The following is an 18,331-nucleotide window of genomic DNA, read 5'->3' on the forward strand; positions in this document are numbered from 1 at the left end:
CATCACAGTCTTGAGGCTCGTGAAAATTACATGAATACCTTTTTTCAAAGTCCATTTTGGAGCTAATTTTAAGCAAATCGCTTATCTGGTAAACTGTGAAAATTAATAAAGCTTGCACTGCAGTGTTTAGAAGTTTTAATAAACTTAGGGTTGGTGTATCAATTTCAATTTTGGATTCGGTCCGGGCCTAAATACATGAGGGCTGTTGATATTATGGGGTGTCTCTACTTTGATATGTGCAAAAGATTCAAAGAGAGCCCCTGACAAGTGTTGATCCAACAAACAAGCATAAGGATCAACGACCTGTTCATCTTTTCGATTTAGTTTTTGGATTAAAAAAAAACATCTTTGCTACTGGAAAATTAATGCCTAAAAATCATCATGATCATAAAAATACTTGTATCAACATGATCAATAGGTGGTTTCAGACCGCCTCGAAGTTCGCCAGTTCCAGGTATTCTCTGATCGGGAAATTTACCCTGATCAGAAAATACCAGGTATTTTAATAATGTGAAAGCAAACGACGCGTAATTTCCCCGAAAGAAAATACCCGCTAAATACATGTAGTAGGTACTTGGCGAAATTACGAGAACTTTCGTGGGGATTTTTCGAAGGTCGCAGGTATTTTGGCAATGTGAAAGCAAATTACAGGAACTTTTATCCCAGCGTGTCGTTGGGCGCGGCGGCGTGGGTGGCTGCTGGGCAAGTGATTTTGAATCTCCCGCCTTGCCTGCTTATCAGACCACACTGCGCATGCTCGTAACTTCGGGAACTTATCCCGAAGGATGTGTTTCGGGGCGGTGTGAATGCAGGAATAATTAACGGGTATTTTTTAGCCTTAAAAAGTTTTCGTCATTTAACAGGGATTCTTGTGATCGAGGCGGTTTGAAACCACCTATTGATCAACTAGCTGTTGATTTTGAACCTACTAGTATTCTACAATTTAAAAAGACAATATTCTTTACATTCGATTTTGACAAGAACTGTGTTTAGAGCAATCATATGTCTAGATTATACTGTGCGTCTTGCATAGAAATCAAGTTGCTACATCTTAAATCAAGTTGCAGCAACTTGATTGAAGTTGTAACAACTTGATTGTGCAACTAATACTGTTTAATAATATTAAAATATGTACAAATCATCAATACAATAGCATTTGTTCCCCCAAAAAAGTATTAAGAACTTGTTACAGGGTACTTCCAATGTATTTTGATTGTGTCCGTCCGTGATGTCCGTCCGAGATGTCCGTCCGTGATGGAAAATATTTGCAATTCTCTCAGAAGTTTGATATTGATTAAGAATTCAATGTGGTGAACATAGAAGCTAACATACCTGAGTGTTAGTTGCATTAACAATTATTGGTCAATGTTAAGCTGTTTAGATAGAAACAATAAAAATGTACAAAAATTCTAAAAACCACATTTCTATCATGTCCGTCCGTGATATGGCACATTTAGTGGATACCTATGTTTGTAGGTAACCATGGGAACAAACTTTTTTCATCATTCAGCATACTTTGTCCTACCCTTCACTATAAAACACAAAGGAACCTTTTTCATCTTATTCCTAATTTGTTACAAGCCTTCAAAACTTTCAAAATCTATCAAATGTCCGTCCGTGATGAACCGATCACGCTCTAAATCCAAATTTAGAGGAATCAAAGTAATATAGCTATATGAAGCTGCTTGCTACTGTTCAACTGGTTTCATCTAATATCCAAGAACTTACAGATGATTAAGGCTGAAAAAGGAACTAAAGATTGTGAAATTTAACTAAATTCACGTTTTTAACTCTACAAATGGTTTAGGAGAACTATTTTTATGAAAAAAAAATTGCCTGCCCCCCAAAACATGAATAGACACCAAAAGAAAGGAAAAGACCACCAAGTAAAGAAGGTGTGGCCAAAACTGTGATTTTGGGGGTGTTTTGGCAGCCATTTTGGATATTGACCTGGCACTCTTTTTTTCTCGGACCTGCGACAAAAAAATGAAGTCATTTCATAAGGTAAAAGGAGACAGAAAGATTGTTACCACAGTAAGACAAAAAAATTCACCCATTTGTAGCCCACTCCTATTTCTAACCGTCATTCATGGGTGTCAGAAATGGTTTACTGACAGTTGCTCTAATATCACTTGGTCTAATCAGCAGATGGGCTAACACCATTCAGGCTCAACCTACTTAGTCCAATTCTCTTTTGGTTTAAAGGTCAAGTCCACCTCAGAAAAATGTTGATTTGAATCAATAGAGAAAAATCAGATAAGCACAATGCTGAAAATTTCATCAAAGTCAGATGTAAAAAAAGAAAGTTATGACATATCAAAGTTTCGCTTATTTTTAACAAAATAGTTATATGAACGAGCCAGTTACATCCAAATGAGAGAGTCGATGATGTCACTCACTCACTATTTCTTTTGTTTTTTATTGTTTGAATTATACAATATTTCAATTTTTACGAATTTGATGATTAGGACCTCCTTGCCTGAAGCACAAAATGTTAGAATAATGGAATTCCATGTGTTCAGGGAGGAATGAAACTTCATTTCACATGACAATGACGAGAAAATCAAAATATTTCATATTTCAAACAATCAAAAACAAAAGAAATAGTGAGTGAGTGACATCATCGACTCTCTCATTTGGATGTAACTGGCTCGTTCATATAACTGTTTTGTTAAAAATAAGCGAAAGTTTAAAATGTCATAACTTCCTTATTTTACATCCGATTTTGATGAAATTTTTAGTGTTATGCTTGTTGAATTTTTTACTCTTTTTATTCAAATCAAGTTTTTGTTGGGTTGGACTTGTCCTTTAATGACCACATGGTCTTATAGCCAATTGGTCTAATGATCACTTGGTCTAATAGCCAATTGGTTGAATGCCCAGTTGGGCATATTGTGACTTGGTCTAATTTTCCTTTGGTGTAATTGCCATTTCGTCTAATGTATTTTATTTTCACTCGGTCTAATTGCATTTGGTCTTATACCAGTTTGTTTAATAGTTGATTGGTCTAATACCAGTTGATCTAATCCTCACTTGGTCCATTATTCAGTTGGTCTAATTTGTAGTTGGTTTAATTTCCATTTCGACTAATTTCCACCATGTCTAATTTCCAGATAGTCTAATATTCATTTTTTTCTACCTGCCACTTTGTCTAATTTGTAAAGTTTGTTCACTTGTTTTCAATTGTCTGGCGAAATTTGTTAATTTACTTTCCACGTGCTGGCTTCGAATCTTCACACGCGCGCCCCTCGATATTGGAGTACAGTGAGAGTGACGAATATTTCCATGTTCAAAATTTGGGGATTTTCAAAAGCTTTTGGGGCATGAAAAAAAAATATTTGAGGATTAAACACAATTTGGGGATATTTTGCCTATTTTTTAAGGGGATTTTTGAAGGTTTTGGTGAGAAACAAAATTTTGAAATTTGCTATTTTTCTGTAAAATAATGCTGATAAATGATCAAACGGGTGAAAAAAGTAAGATTTTTATTCATCCGCCTTTATGTAGGCCTAACGATCTACTGTACACTGTAGATAGTTAATGAATGGCTTAACCCAATCAGGGTGCCCAGTTTTTCAAGAAAACAAAAATCCCTGATTTTTCTCTGCCAAGTTTTAAAATTCCCAGATTATTATTTTAACCCATTCCAGTTTGTCTTGTTTTCTATTTTTGTTGCAGTGAATTACTTGTATTATTTTATTTAAGGCCTATTATTACTTTGCTACACTAAAAAAATTACCACAACATGTCATTCAATGAATGTTGTTTTAATATGTACACAAAATATATCACAGTCTGACTGGCTATTGTGCTTTCAACTTTTATGCCGATCAAAATTCTCTGATTTTGCCCTCATTGAGGCATTTCCCCCTCATTTGAGGTAATTCCCTGATTTTTCCCTGACTGGAAAAAATGTTTAAAAAATCCCTGATTTCCATGATGGACTGGGAACCCTTCCAATCCATTTTATGGAAGAGGCGAAGAAGTAGAACAAAAATAGAATGATAAGATGACTGACAACTGTAGTGATAAATGATAAAGTTCTCCAAGCTCAGATATACTATTATTACACGTTAGACTGAGTCATTGCTTGTTACCAAGTCGGTCGCCGTGATGTCGCAGCTAACCCAATAAACCTGGGGCCCGTTTCATAAAACATTTGCCGCAGCGGCAACTCCCATTTTCAGCGGCAAATCTGTGTTTCTGCGGCAAATCTCAAAACAGCGGCAAGTTTCCGTTTCATAAAACTTTGCCGCAGATACTTTCAGCGGCAAATGACAATTTCTGCGGCAATATTTGACGCAGCTATTTGAGCTGCGTCAAATATTTGCCGCAGATACTTTCAGCGGCAAATGACAATTTCTGCCACAATATTTGACGCAACTATTTGAGTTGCATCAAATATTGCAGCAGAAACAGCTTTTTCATCAAAATATCAACAATTTGGAGGGCCTAACAGCCATATTGCTCAATTTTTTGATGATTTTGATATGATAAATTGCTTTTTGTCATTCTAAATAGAAAATACAGGTATTTTTACTCATTGACAAATAAAAAGTAGATATTTATTGAATCATCATTCTTTTTAAAGTAAAATTTATTTCAATAAATAGATACATAGGAACATCCATTGTGTTCCTGCAAAATTACTCTTTCAAAAAAGCTTTTCTTTATCCTGTAAAAGAATGAATAAATGATGTCTCATTTTGTAAAAGATGTTGCGCCATTGGCTTTTGAGTTTCAATAAGATTCATTTCATAAGTGCTGTTTTTGCTGCTGTTGGTTTCTGCTGATGTGTTTGTTGAATTCCCGAAGTGGTTGTTGAACATCTTGATGTTGTTGAGGTTGCCAGTGTGGTTTTTGCAGATATTGTTGATGCTGCTGTAGTTGTTGGTATTGGTCAATGTAGTCATTACATCTCCTGTGTGTTTGCTGCTGTTTTTGCTCCTGCTACTGTTCATGTGATTGAAGTACCTGAAATAGTGATTAATTTATAATGCATGAAAGCAAGATACTAAAGTTATTCCTAATTTCACTTTCATTGTTAACCCTTAATAGAGTGGGGGGGTGAAGGCACCTTTTGATACTTTGCAAGATTTATCCAAATGGACAAGATCCTCAGGCACCCCCCCCCCCCCCCCCCCCCCCGATGACTTACTAGAATAGCCTCATCTAGTAAGATGTATTAACAGGATTTTGTACTCATTATATTCAGTTGATTTTGTATGAACTCAATTCATCAAATGAATGTAAAGGGTCTACCAGAAAAAAAAAATTCTGTGAGCTTCTTCGGGTAATCTTTCTGAGTCCTTTTACTCCTTTACTGGAATATTAATAATTAAAAACATGAAGTGAGTTTGACAGTAATTTGACATGTTGCATCTTTATAGGTGGTAGTGGTGGGGGTCAATCATTATAGAAATGCAGAATATTCATGTACATGTACCAATTTGGCAAGAGAATGCAAGTCACATTATCTACCAATGATTGATATTGGTTTGTTACTTTTGCAGCTGAAAAAAATTTCATCAACACCTCAAACTTAGAGTTTAATTCTAAAATTTGGATTCTTGACAAAGAGCAAATCAAGAAGACAAAAATCATTCAAATTGTTATGTGACTTACTTCCTATGCCAAAATGAATCAGAATTATAAATAAGTTTAACTTACGGTTAAATCACATTTCTAGGCTCTTTGCCTGGCGCTCCAAACCCTTCAGTCGTTGATTTTGGCATGGCTTGTCTTTCCGGAACTGCGGACAAAGCCTCACCTAAAGGAATAAATTAAATTGAAATTTTCAAAAAGTAGGTTTTTGTCAGGGGGGGGGGGGTAAAGGGGTCAAGATGGGTTAATATGAACAAAAATGCAAACATGCAACAGTAAATAATATATAAGGAATCTCTGGTTGAGAAACGTCACTTCATGCAATTATTCCTCATAATTTATCTTGTACACACATATACACATAGTGAGGATGGGTGAGGGGGAGAGCGAGCATCGTCATCGTACATGCAAAAAGTATTAAATCCTTCACTGGCGTATAGATGGGGGCCATGCCCCCCCCCCCTGTTTCACGACCAAGAAAAAAAAGGAGAATAAGAAAGGGAACGGGAAAGGGTAAAATAGAGAAGTATTTACTGAATATTATTACATCAAAATCTTTCCAAATATTTGATTTCTGTATTAAAAAGTTCAAAAATTTTGCTCTCTCACATCTTTGGAGAACTTTTGTTCCATCCGCCATATTTAGCCCTCTCAAAATATTTGGCTCATTACGCCACTGAAATCCATTGTAGGAATTTTATGTTTGCTTAATGTAAACATAATCTAACCCTAATAAGACTGCAAGGGTATTTTTGAGGCAGGAAAGATTGGCGGAAGGGGGGTGGGGGCCCTCAAGATCGACCGTTAATTGTGCAATTGTGAAGAAATGCAAAATGCCTGCCACAGATGAAAAAATTGTATATTTGATCATTCTAGAATTATTTAAATTTATTTTTAATAAATATATTTTACTAAATCATGCATGAAATTAGAAGTTGGCTGGAAATCTATAAACAAATCCCTTAAAGTTTTTTTTTGTTCAGACACATAAAAATCAAATCCCTTTCATCTGTATTTTTTTTTCCTTTCTGAAGTATTTCTTTGTTTTTTATACTTTTTTATATTGTTGACAAAATTTTCTGATCATAAACACCATGAAATTAATTGATTTTAATCAGTAAAATAAATATTAACCAGTATGATGCAATTATGAATTTTAGCTAGAAACAGATTTTGCATTGGATTTGTTCATGAAATCACATTTTAAAGCAATTCTGACATGTGTACTTACATGATGTTGCGTAATTTCAGAACCGGGTACCCAGGTGTCACAAATTTTGTCTGAAAACTCATGAATCTTTAAAAAAAATCATATAATGACGCGGCACCATCTTTCATGTTGTGGATTTAACATGAAAATTTTTGGGCCCCCACCGCCGTTTTAGGGTTAAATCAGATTGCACATCATGATGGATTTTACTGATATTCATTCTGCAACCCATATTTCAAAGACTATCCACCATATCTAAAATTGATTTTTACCTGTGGCAGTATGTTAGTCTCTGCATTTCTACAACTGTGGCCAAATATTCTACAAGTTCATTAGATGGGCCCTTGGCATTTTTCTTATTGTAGGAGACCAAAAAGCCCTGGCTTTGAAGTTCCTGGTCTATCCTTCTCCAGCTGCAATATCTGGTCAGTTGAGGACTTGGGGGCTTTGTGTCAGGAGTGGCTTGATAGTGGTGGTGGCAATGGTGATGGCAGTGGCAGAAGCAGACTTGGTGGTGGTGGCATCAGCAGCACTGATAGTGGTGGCAGCAGTGGTGGTAGTGACTGCAATTGCAGCATTGTTGATGGTGGTATACGCCTCATCACGGCCAAAATTTGCTCCTGCTGCCACGCTGCTGGTCTCCATCTATTATGTTTTAAGTAGAATAAACATGAAAACATTTGATTATAAACACATCAACTTCAGAACACTAGTATATTGATAATAAAACTTGTAGATATAGCAGTCAAAGCATAAAATGAAATTCCACAGAAGAGTACATGTACCTTCTAATAGAATTTCAGACCACCTTGAGGATGTTATGCTCAAAGCAAGGTTTTTATTTGACAACATTGGTCAAAGAGGAACATGGATTTAAATATCAGAACACAACTCGTATCATTGGTTGATCAATCGTACTGTACAATACCCCATTCAGATATACATTGACCAATTTCTTGTTGAAACACATATATGTCTTTGTTATCAATCTTGTAGGGTATAGAGTGCATGTTGATTCTATATTCAGTGTTGTATACCGAGGCTGGCCTCGGGACCAGAATTTGCATCCTCGAAGCCTGATGTCTTGGTCTCAGTCGCTCTATCTTGATGTCTCAGCTCCGAGGCCTGACAAATGCGGTCATTTCCAGCACATAAATTGTGTCTATCATAAACGCCATGTGCAATTTCTAATGCACACATTATTATTAGATCTAGATTCCACCCCCCCCCCCCCTCTATAGATTATATATACCGGTAATATATATATGCATATTTTGCCTGTTTTTTTTATTTATTCTATTTATTTTTCAATTTTTTTATTTCATTTATTCATTTATTTTTTTTTTCTTGGGGGGGGTCAATGGTCAATTGAATTTAACAAAAAACATGCAAATAATGCTCTAAATAGCCCTTTATTCCCTTCATTTTTGTTACTTTGAGCCCTAAATGTGCATGCGCCTGGTCAAGCTAGTGCTTATCTTGTTGCCCGAGTCGAATTCTACAAGTTAGGCTAGGTGGTTACCCTGGCTAGGCCGTCGGGATATCCCTGGGGGCCCCTTGAAAAAAATACTCTTTTTAATTTAAAAAATGCTCTAAGTAGCCCTTTATTCCCTATAATTTTGTTAATTTGAGCCCCCTAAATGTGCATGCGCCGGGTCAAGTTAGGGCTTATCTTGTTGCCCGAGTCGAGTTCTACAAGTTAGGACACGTGATTACCCAGGCTAGGCTGTCGGAATACCCTTTAGGCCTCTCTCAAAAATTTAAAAAAATTTCATACCTTTTTATTCACTGACTTTTGTCCCCTGAAAGTCCTCGTATTAGGGCAAGCCAGTGATTTTATGGTTGCCCGAGACGTGCTGCACCTTTTAAACCCCCTAGCTAGCTTTCAAAACCCCTCATTTTTAAATATCGAATATTGAATATCCGTCCAACTTCACACGCGTTTGAATATCGAACCTGAATATCAAACCAACTTCACAGTTTGAATATCGAATATCCAACCAACTTCCTGCCGGTCAAATTTTTGCTAACTCACAGCTTTAAAAAAAATTAATTTTGCCTTTTTTTTATTACTGTCTGGCCACCAAACTTTTTATACTCGCAAGCCACCCCCCCCCCCCCTGAAAACTATAAGAAAAACAACCCCTCACAGTTACAGAGCTTGAGTACAATATTTGTGTAAGTTAACCCTCCCCCCCCCCCCTGCCCCCTCAACTTAAAAAAAAACATGCCCAAGCCGAGGCCAAACATGAGCGTGAACATCAATCTAGTATTAACCCATTCATGATTCTCGAGACTTGACTGTATTTTTGTCGCCCACAACAACCCAAGCCACAAAAAAAGGCTCACTCTCACACAGCTGTTCACATATCGCACTGAATTAGGTAATTAAAGACTAAAGTCAGAAAGAAAGACAGATGCAACTCAAGACAGTCGCAACGCCGCTCATTCGAGCTCCACCCCACACACATCAACACTACTGCCGTGTACTACGCCGAAGCTCCGGGATAGCGAGCACTCGGCATCTCGATGATACCTCCACGATATCCCCGGGCAAAATGCATGTTTACCTCGTAGAAAACGATGGAAATATGACATGTATTATCAATGTCATTCTTTCGGAAGTGATTTATTTATTACTTTATCAAATGATGTAATAATTATATAAATACGATAAGTAGAAAGTACTTACATCTCCGATTCAAATTTTCCGTAAATTCTGTCACCATCAAAATTTTCTCGCAGACGACGTGTGTGAAGAAAAAAACCGGCTGTTAGCTGCATATCAGGCTCGTTCACGAACTATTTTTCATTTAATTATTTTTATTTACGATAACAATTTGTCATTGCTTTTATGAAACGGATATTTGCAACTATGACAAGTTGTCATTGCAATAACAAGATTTGCCATAGATATGGGAGATGTTACAGTTGCAAGTCAAAAGTTTTATGAAACGGGCCCAGTGTTATCAAACTATTTCTAATTGGTCTTTTACTTGCCCTCAGATTATTAAAATAACTTAACAAAATATTCATAACAAAATTACATGATCTAATGGCCCTGTGACTTTTGGAATCCCCAATCTGCATAACTGAATATTTTCCACCAAGTTCAAGTATCATCCATAATGGTGCATAACAGTGATTTAATACAGGCATAATCATGTATACCAGATACGTATCCACAATATTATATTGTATTTTTGTTCCTTTCTTCATAATAATGTTACTCAGATGAAACCCCGACATTCGACCATTGTAAGCTACAAGGTCCCCAACTTATTATTCTGTAATGTGCATGCTGTGATGTAATGATTATTAGTAGGGGAAGGCGGGGTAAGTTGAGACACTTTTTGCATTTTGCATGATAGAATTGGTATGATTAATGATTTTGTAGACACAAGTACCTGCCTTAAAATTTGATTATTGGGACATATTTTTCACCTATATATAACTTTCTACCTCCACACTGAAAGTCTCTGTCACCTTTGAAAAAAAGAGATATCAAATGGCTCGACTTTCCCCATCATTGTGGTAAGTTAAGCCACAAAAACTATGTACAAAATGCATGGGTAAGAAGCAGCATGTCTATTTTTTTTATTTAAAATCTTTTCACTTGCTAATTCTCTATAAATAGCAAGATCCTCTGAAAGGAAAAGAACAGTCATGTAAATTTGCTCCTTCCTGCCTGCATATGTTGATTAAATCGATGGCTCAACTTGCCCCATGTTGGTTGGCTCAACCTACCCCAGTCCTAACTTAATGCAATAATTTCACATCTACACATTTCTTATGTATCCATTATGTAAAATACTATAAGAATGAAGATCCATACATGGCCTAACAATGTTGTTCTTATGTCTGTATTATATTTTTATTTGTGCATGTAAAAAGCACTTATATTTTTCACACCTTTTTTACTTTTTTGGCTGAAATTTGTATTTTTCCCTCTAAAAAGTACTTTTGGTTGTAAAGTTGAAAACAATTTGGTGGGGTTAGGGGTTATACAAAGGTTTATCAGTACACCACAATGTCTGACTCATTAATTTTTGGCCTGGGGGTGGTGGTCAACTTGCTCAACTATGCTCAACTTACCCCGCCTTCCCCTATCATCATCTATATAATCAATATATAAGCCTAATTATAAGAATTATACTTGATTCTCCATTTGATGAACAACTATCTCGTCATCGATAGTCCTCCACAGTGAGGGTTTTCCGCCCAGCAGCTCTACTCCCGGGGGGCCACTTACATCAAATTGACAAGTGGATACCATGCGCGACCAAAAAAACACATAAAAAGGATGTCTTTTTCACGATAGGGCACGTTACGTACGTAACGTGATAAGGGTGTCAAAAACACAAAAATAATGAAAAAAAGGGTATCTATTTCACGAGGAAAATTACGTGTTAAGGGTCGAATTTGCGGGATGATAAAACAAAATCAAAATTTTTTATAAAGGATGTCCTTTTTGCCCAAACACTTTGTGTTAAGAGTCTGATTTTCACGAGGTCCAAGATGGGGTCCTACTAAACCAAATAAGGTAAAGCCGACGACCGAAGGACACGTAACAATAAAACATTCCTGTACTTGTTTAGGGGTTCATTTCAAGGAATATTTGCCAAGAACGATTTTCTTTCCAATACTTGTTAAGGGTAGGGTTTCACACGCCAATACTTGTTAAGGGGTGCATTTTCAGAATATGGAAATTACGTGTTTAGAGTGCTTTTCGAGACCTCATGGTCGCGCATGGTATCCACTCGTGAATGGAAGTGCCCCCCCCCCTGGCGACATGAATTAAGTGATACATGGTATTTATCCATTACGTACCATGTTTGTTAATTCTATATCAAATAAATACTAATGAATGATGTTATATTCAAATAAATGGACATTAGACCCATGAAAATTAGACCAAGTGACGATTAGCCCAAGTGGTCATTAGACCATTTGGCTATTTAACCAAGTGGTCATTAGACCATTTGGCTATTTGACCAAGTGGTCATTAGAAACAGATACTAGACCAAGTGGTCATTTGGCTATTAGACCAAGTAGTCATTAGACTAACTGGATATTAGACCAAGTGGAAATTAGACTATATGGAAATTATACCTAGTGGAAATTAGACTAAACGATTATTAGTCCATGTGACAATTAGACCAAGTGGAAATTAGACCAAGTGGTGTTAGACCAACTGAAAAATTAGTTTAAATGGTTTAATAACATCTGCTCATTAGACAAAGTGGATATAAGACCAAGTGGGAATTAGGCCAACTGGTTATTAGCCCAAATGGAAATCAGACAGAGTGATATTAGACCAAGTGGGTATTAGACGAATTGGATATTAGACAAAGTGGTTGTAGACGAAATGAGTTTAGACTATGTGTCGTTGGACGAACTAATAAGTAGACCAAGTGGTATTAGACCATCCAAAATTTGGTCTCAAAAGTTATGCAAGGCACCAGAAAAAAGTAATGAAGCCATGTAGCGATTGCACAAAATGTTGAAATGTTGAAAGAAATTAACATATAACTATTTTGCTTTTCTTCTATCAGGATGGCAGCTGGGTGAGCATTCAGAATGGTGTAAGTTCTCAAACTTTGAATTGGCCACACGGGTCCCGCTTATGGTTCATGTACCAGGAGTTGGAGATAAACAAATGACGAAGAAGTTTCCTCTGAGAAATCTACTCGATAACAAAACGTTACGCGAAACAAGGTATTCTCATGGTCTGAAAGGGGGTAAAGTTGTGAAAGAATTTGTTGAGTTGGTAGATATGTTCCCCTCTCTTGCAGAATTAGCCGGACTTCCAGTGCCAAATACTTGCCCTCCAAATCCATTCAAGGTTGATTTTTGCACAGAAGGGGTAAGCTTTGCACCCCTCATAGTGGGAGATTTGTCTAGGAAAGGGAGTTCTTACACCCGATGGAAGAATGCTACCTTCAGTCAATACCCAAGACCAGGGATGTGCCAACATACCAGTCTGACCTACCCCATCTAGTCAACATCACCATAATGGGTTATTCCATGCGCACTGTGGACTATCATTTCACAGAGTGGATCGGATTTAACCATTCAACTTTTCAGGGGGATTGGGAGGATGTTCACGCCAGGGAGCTTTATGTGTTGGCAACAGATCCACTTGAAAACGACAATGTTGCAGACAATTCAGACTTTTCTGACTTAGTCCAAGATTTACACATGAGGCTCAAACGTGGATGGAGGGATTCCTTACCTGTTTGACCACTTAACCTCATCTTCTATGATGAAAGCATGTTTGGAAAGAATTAAAAAGAGTACAATAGACAACCATACAGGCCTTAATTCTCAAAGGTGGGCTAACTTTGCCAGGGGCTGTACATGTATTTGACCCAGGGGCCAGCAATGATGGGCCAACAAATCCTGAGTGTTAATTTCACCCACAGAGCATTTAACATCTTTTAGCCCCAGCATGCTTATTTGCATTGGTGCGTGGGCTAAATCATAAACTGAAGCTTGCTCCCTATATAGCACTGAACTGAGCATGCTCAGTGTAATATCACAGTATTGGTTCAGTTCAAGTGTGTGTTTCATAAAGCTATTTGTAAAATTAAACAACTTTACACACTACTGGAACATGATCTTAGGTCTTAACTCAATTACATAGTGATATCACTTGGCATGAGAAAGGGTTACCAGTCGTGCGTAAAGTCATTCGTATCTTACAAACAGCTTTATGAAACACCTACCAGGGTTTGGCAATAATAATATGCAACATATGTAAAGCGTTGAATACAAATGTTTTTAAGCACTTCATTTATAGTGCATACTATTACCCTGGCTTTAGCACGGCTGCCCTAATCGGACTCTTGAGCATTCAAGAAATTCTCTCGTGTAGTACATGAGTGCACATGCTTAACAATTATCTCTTCTGACAAACAAAAATACCTGGGCACAAATATTTTCCAGGTAATTGCGCTTCCGTGAATGAGCAGTGAAGCCATCATACATATAATCTAAATATCTGAATACCCAAAATCAAGTAACTTTCAATTTATGGTAAGCGCAGTTTCAAATTGCCAAGTGCGTCTTTTTTCTGTACCATAAAAAGTGAGCTACTTCTGTCTTATTTTTCTGTAGTACATTAGTGCACGTGCTTAACAATTATCTCTTCTGACAAACAAAAATACCTGGGCACAAGAATATTGCTGTAATTATCAAGCTTCTACTGTTCATTGAATCATTAGTATCACTGATTTGTTATGGTGGATATATTTAAAAATCCTAAGAAGTGCAATTATTAAGATTCTTGGTTAGGCAAATACATCAAAAACACCAAAAAGAACAGCATCATTCAGCCAAAGTCCATTTTAGAGACCCACAGCTTAACACTGTATCCCATTCTTGTCGAATTCACTATAGCTTGGGTAAGTGGAGGGAACTTCCAGTGTAGGCCCACAGATGTGAGCTTCTGGCCAAGCCCTCTATTGCTGTAAATTGAATGGTTATTTTCAATACGCTCGTGACTTGTGAACCAGTGATAAAGTGCAGAAGCTTCTCAAGTGTTTTGCGATCCAGAGCTCGGACATAGTGGGTAAGGTATCTTAGTGACTGGCTTTCCTCCCTTGTTGTAACTGCACTGAATAAATTGATTCCCTTTGCTGTAGGAGCCAGCTCCTTGTACAAATCAAGAGCTGCAGGAGGATTTTCAAACTTTGACTGAAGTCCAAATGGAACAACATCCTTCATGCACTGCAATGCATAATTTCCATTTTGGATCATGCACTAGTGTGCCAATTGGTGAATTGTGCCTGCAGCTTCTTCCTCTTGTGGAATGTGGGCCCCTTATCTGGACAGCAAATCTACCAAAGCCTCTTTCTCATCTTCTGTCAAGCTGCCATCGGTTGCTGATTGTACAGCTGATCTGTCTGCATCGCATAGGTACATCATGAAGGAGCTTAACAAAACATCTCGTGTGACTTGCTCTTCTCCGAACAACAAAGCTACAAAAAAGCAGGTGCTAGCTTCATAGGAAACACTTTGTGTTCCCGGTAACCCTTTACTAATATTTGCCCAACTGCATTCCACTCCTCACCGCCTAACTCGGGGCATAATGCTGGAATTCTGACATCTTCCCCATCAGAGTAAGTGCTGAAAAACATTTCCCCAAAACATGTGTAAGCATGTAGTTTTCTCAAGTTATTCAATAAATAAAGCTATAAAGTCCTAAATACCTTTAGGCAAGAATTCCTTCATTAGTTTATTCCTTCAAAAAAAAATTCAACCTGGTTGACTACAGAATTACAGTGCAAGAAATTTCTACTATCTTATCACACCCATGCAGAAGTCATTGTGAAAGATACATACATTTGAAGATCGTCTTATATAAATACTGATTGCATACACTGAACAACCAAACTAAGATTCTTCACATTTCCCCAAATTTGTAAAATACACAGTTCTTATTTATTGGTGAAAAAAGTGTCAGTTACATGCATATTGAATAGATACAGTGCGCTATCGCGCCTTGCGATTTCACCATGATCCGTCCTCTCTGTTACAATGCCCACTGTAGCGTAAATAATTCACTTCAAGAAAATATAAAGATACTGGATGAAACTTTGGAACCTGAACTTTTCAACAAAGACACCGGTAAATAATTTGCTTTCCTTGTAGTTGCACTTATTGCCTGTTTTAAAAAAAGCTTTTCCTTAAATGGGTTTTCTGCCAAAATAACTTTCGCATCAAAGTGCACAGAGAGGACGGTTCGTGGTGCATGCGACGATATGCTCGGATAAGGTGGCAAATATACAGAGATGACCAACATCACTAAGTACTGCAGAACAAACAGCTTGGTTTAAGCCATTGCCTTGTGGTAGCTTTCAAGATGTGGTCACAAGCAGCCGCTGGATGCAGCGCTCTGTTGCCTCGCAAACTTTGATGACATCACATGATGCTCTGACAAGTCCATCCCGATTCTTCTCCAGCAAGCTACACTCCATTACCTCACCGGTCGTTAGAGCATCTTTGGCCTCATTCACTTTCAGGGCAAGGCTGCGAAAGCCTCATCGGTGAATCCTAGCTGGCCATCTGAAGGATGGGGTAGTTGCAAATCAAATGTCTTCCGAAGCCTATAAGCCTTGGCAGAATGGCAAATGCAAGAAGAGCAGGTGGATATTTCTCCCCTGATGGCTTGTCACACCTCCTCACAATTCTCTTCATAAGTTCACTAGGAATGTCTCAAGTCTTGTCCAATACCTCAATTCCATTTTCTGAAAGAAAATTCTTCCCTTTCATTGTTGAAACTACGTCTATGAGTGTGCTAACATTTTTTTCTAGATGCCTCGATTTTGCTTGAGAATTTTTCAAACGCTTTTGAAGATTGGAATGATGGCAGGCAATTTGTCAAGCTTTCGCTTTACACTGCTTGGACTGTCACTGATGGAATATGTTTGGTCTTGGTGGGTCATGCCTGTCTTCTTCTTGATAGGAGTTAGTGGATGTGTCTTTGAGCCTTCAGAGCTACTGAGAAGTTTTTGAGGAGTTGAAATCTCTTCGGTTCCATGATCTGATTAATGACAAACGTCGATGGGTTGCTGTGGTGCTACAACAGGAACTACATGTATGTTGTCAGATAGGACTGGTTCAGCAGACTCTGAAACTTCCGGGGAACAATTCTCTTTGTTGACCCTTGGGTATGGGGCTTTCCTTGTTTTTGTTGACTGCAAGAAACAATAACAGACAAATATTGGAAAAAGGGTTTCACTAAATATAGTTGTATTAGTTTTCGCAACTCACAATGTCATATTACTTTACATTTAATTTTTGAGCAAAGAAATACCCTGAAAGAAAATGAAACTTTGAAATATTTGAGCTATATGTACATGAGATTCCCAATCAATATCTGGATGATTAAAGTCTCCAGCAATTATAATATTGGGAAGCTGCCTATGATGTTTAGACATCAGCTTCGACAGTGAATCATGAAGACCCGCTAGACTTGTAGACCGGTTACTTGGAGGACAGTGATATCTGCACAAGGAGAGGGATTTGCTGTTTTCAAGTTTAATGTTGCACCACTGTAGTTCACTGTCCACATCAAAATCAGGACATAGTAATCCATCCCCTCAGTCATTAATGAAAGTTGGTTCATCATACTCTCAGAAGAACAAAAATGAGTAAATCATCTGATTGGTTTTGGATTGCTAATAATTCTTTTAGTTACAATTTCTTTTTGATAACAAATATTTTTCCGAGAATTTCTGCATTTAAAGATCAAATGAATAACAAAATTCACTAGTTAACAAACTATTTCAATCAATTAAATCAGATTTTCTTATTCAAAAAAAAAATTTGCCAACGCGCTCACTTTGATAAACATGATGTGATTCGTCCATGGCAAACTGTTGATTACATCTGTGTTTTAGAGTTGCTGTTGCTCATTAGATAACTAAGTCTTCAGACTTTGAACCATAAGGTCTGGGGTTTGAATCCCACCCCAAAAGACCTTGATCTACATTTGGTACTCTCTGCCTAGGTGTAGTTAAATGTGTACCCTGTAGAAAGGAATTCCTTGAATGCTCAAGCACCCAATCAGGATAGCCATGCTAAAGCTGAGGTAATGTGGTAGTATATGCTGTTCTTAAATCACTATGTTAAAATGTTGCATATTATTATTGTTATCACTTTACAGATAACACAATATATTTATGGAGTGTCAATTAAGGCTGATATTTATGTGCAGACAATACACTCTATCTTTTATGTAAAAGCAAGAAAAAGAAATTTCTATAGTCTAGACAAGTGAAGTAGCTAGCATGCTATTTTATTATGTATTTCTTCATAATAAGATGTGTGAGCTGGTTTTGCTTAACCTTCCTACAAGACACAGTTGACCACTGATTTAGAAAATTACGGTACTGTGATTGGTGCAATTAAAGCCTGTCTAAAGCTTTAAATAGTCATATTTAAAAAAACGTAATAGTCATTGAATTCATTTTGTTAAACCCATCAGAATTTTGATATAGCATTTATTTCTGGCTGTTACAGAAATTCAAGTAAAAAAAGAGAAAAATCCAACAAGCATAACACTGAAAATTTCATCAAAATCAGATGACATCTGATTTTGATGAAATTTTCAGTGTATAATAAGAAAGTTATGACGTTTCAATATTCGCTTGATTTCACATGATAGTTATATGCACATCCTTGTCGGTGTGTGAATGAGGGAACTGATGACATCAATCACTCACTATTTCTTCTGTATTTTATTAAATTGAATATGAAAAATTCTAATTTTCTACTAATTGTCCTGTGAAACAAAGTTTATTTCTCCCTAAAACTGTAGGATTACCATTGTTTATCATTTTATGGGTCAATAAAGTTGGTCCTTATTGTTAAATCTGTAGAAATTGATATATTGTCTAATTCAAACAACGAAAAACATGAACTTTCCTATTCTACAGTGTGTATCAAAAAAAAGTTTACACTTTGAAAAAATCCTGTTAAATTATACATTTGTAATATCCTGAAGATTTT

General features: G+C 37.0%; 1 long non-coding RNA gene and 2 pseudogenes across 1 annotated transcript; 1 reads left to right on the forward strand and 2 right to left on the reverse strand.

Annotated features, from left to right (window-relative positions):
- The window catches only part of LOC121410804, a 49,124-nt pseudogene extending 35,680 nt beyond the window's left edge, over positions 1 to 13,444 (forward strand).
- Positions 4,582 to 9,769, reverse strand: LOC121410814. The gene is made up of 4 exons (XR_005969379.1): positions 9,507 to 9,769; positions 7,087 to 7,459; positions 5,671 to 5,770; positions 4,582 to 4,974 (listed from the first exon to the last, which is right to left on the reverse strand). It is a non-coding gene; the product is annotated as an uncharacterized LOC121410814 (long non-coding RNA).
- A 484-nt stretch (positions 13,445 to 13,928) lies between the features above and the next one.
- LOC121430211 lies at positions 13,929 to 17,883 on the reverse strand (annotated as a pseudogene).
- Between the last annotated feature and the right edge of the window lie 448 nt (positions 17,884 to 18,331).

This window comes from Lytechinus variegatus, chromosome 1 (genome assembly GCF_018143015.1).
Source record: "Lytechinus variegatus isolate NC3 chromosome 1, Lvar_3.0, whole genome shotgun sequence".
In the NCBI taxonomy this organism is placed as follows: Eukaryota; Metazoa; Echinodermata; class Echinoidea; order Temnopleuroida; family Toxopneustidae; genus Lytechinus; species Lytechinus variegatus.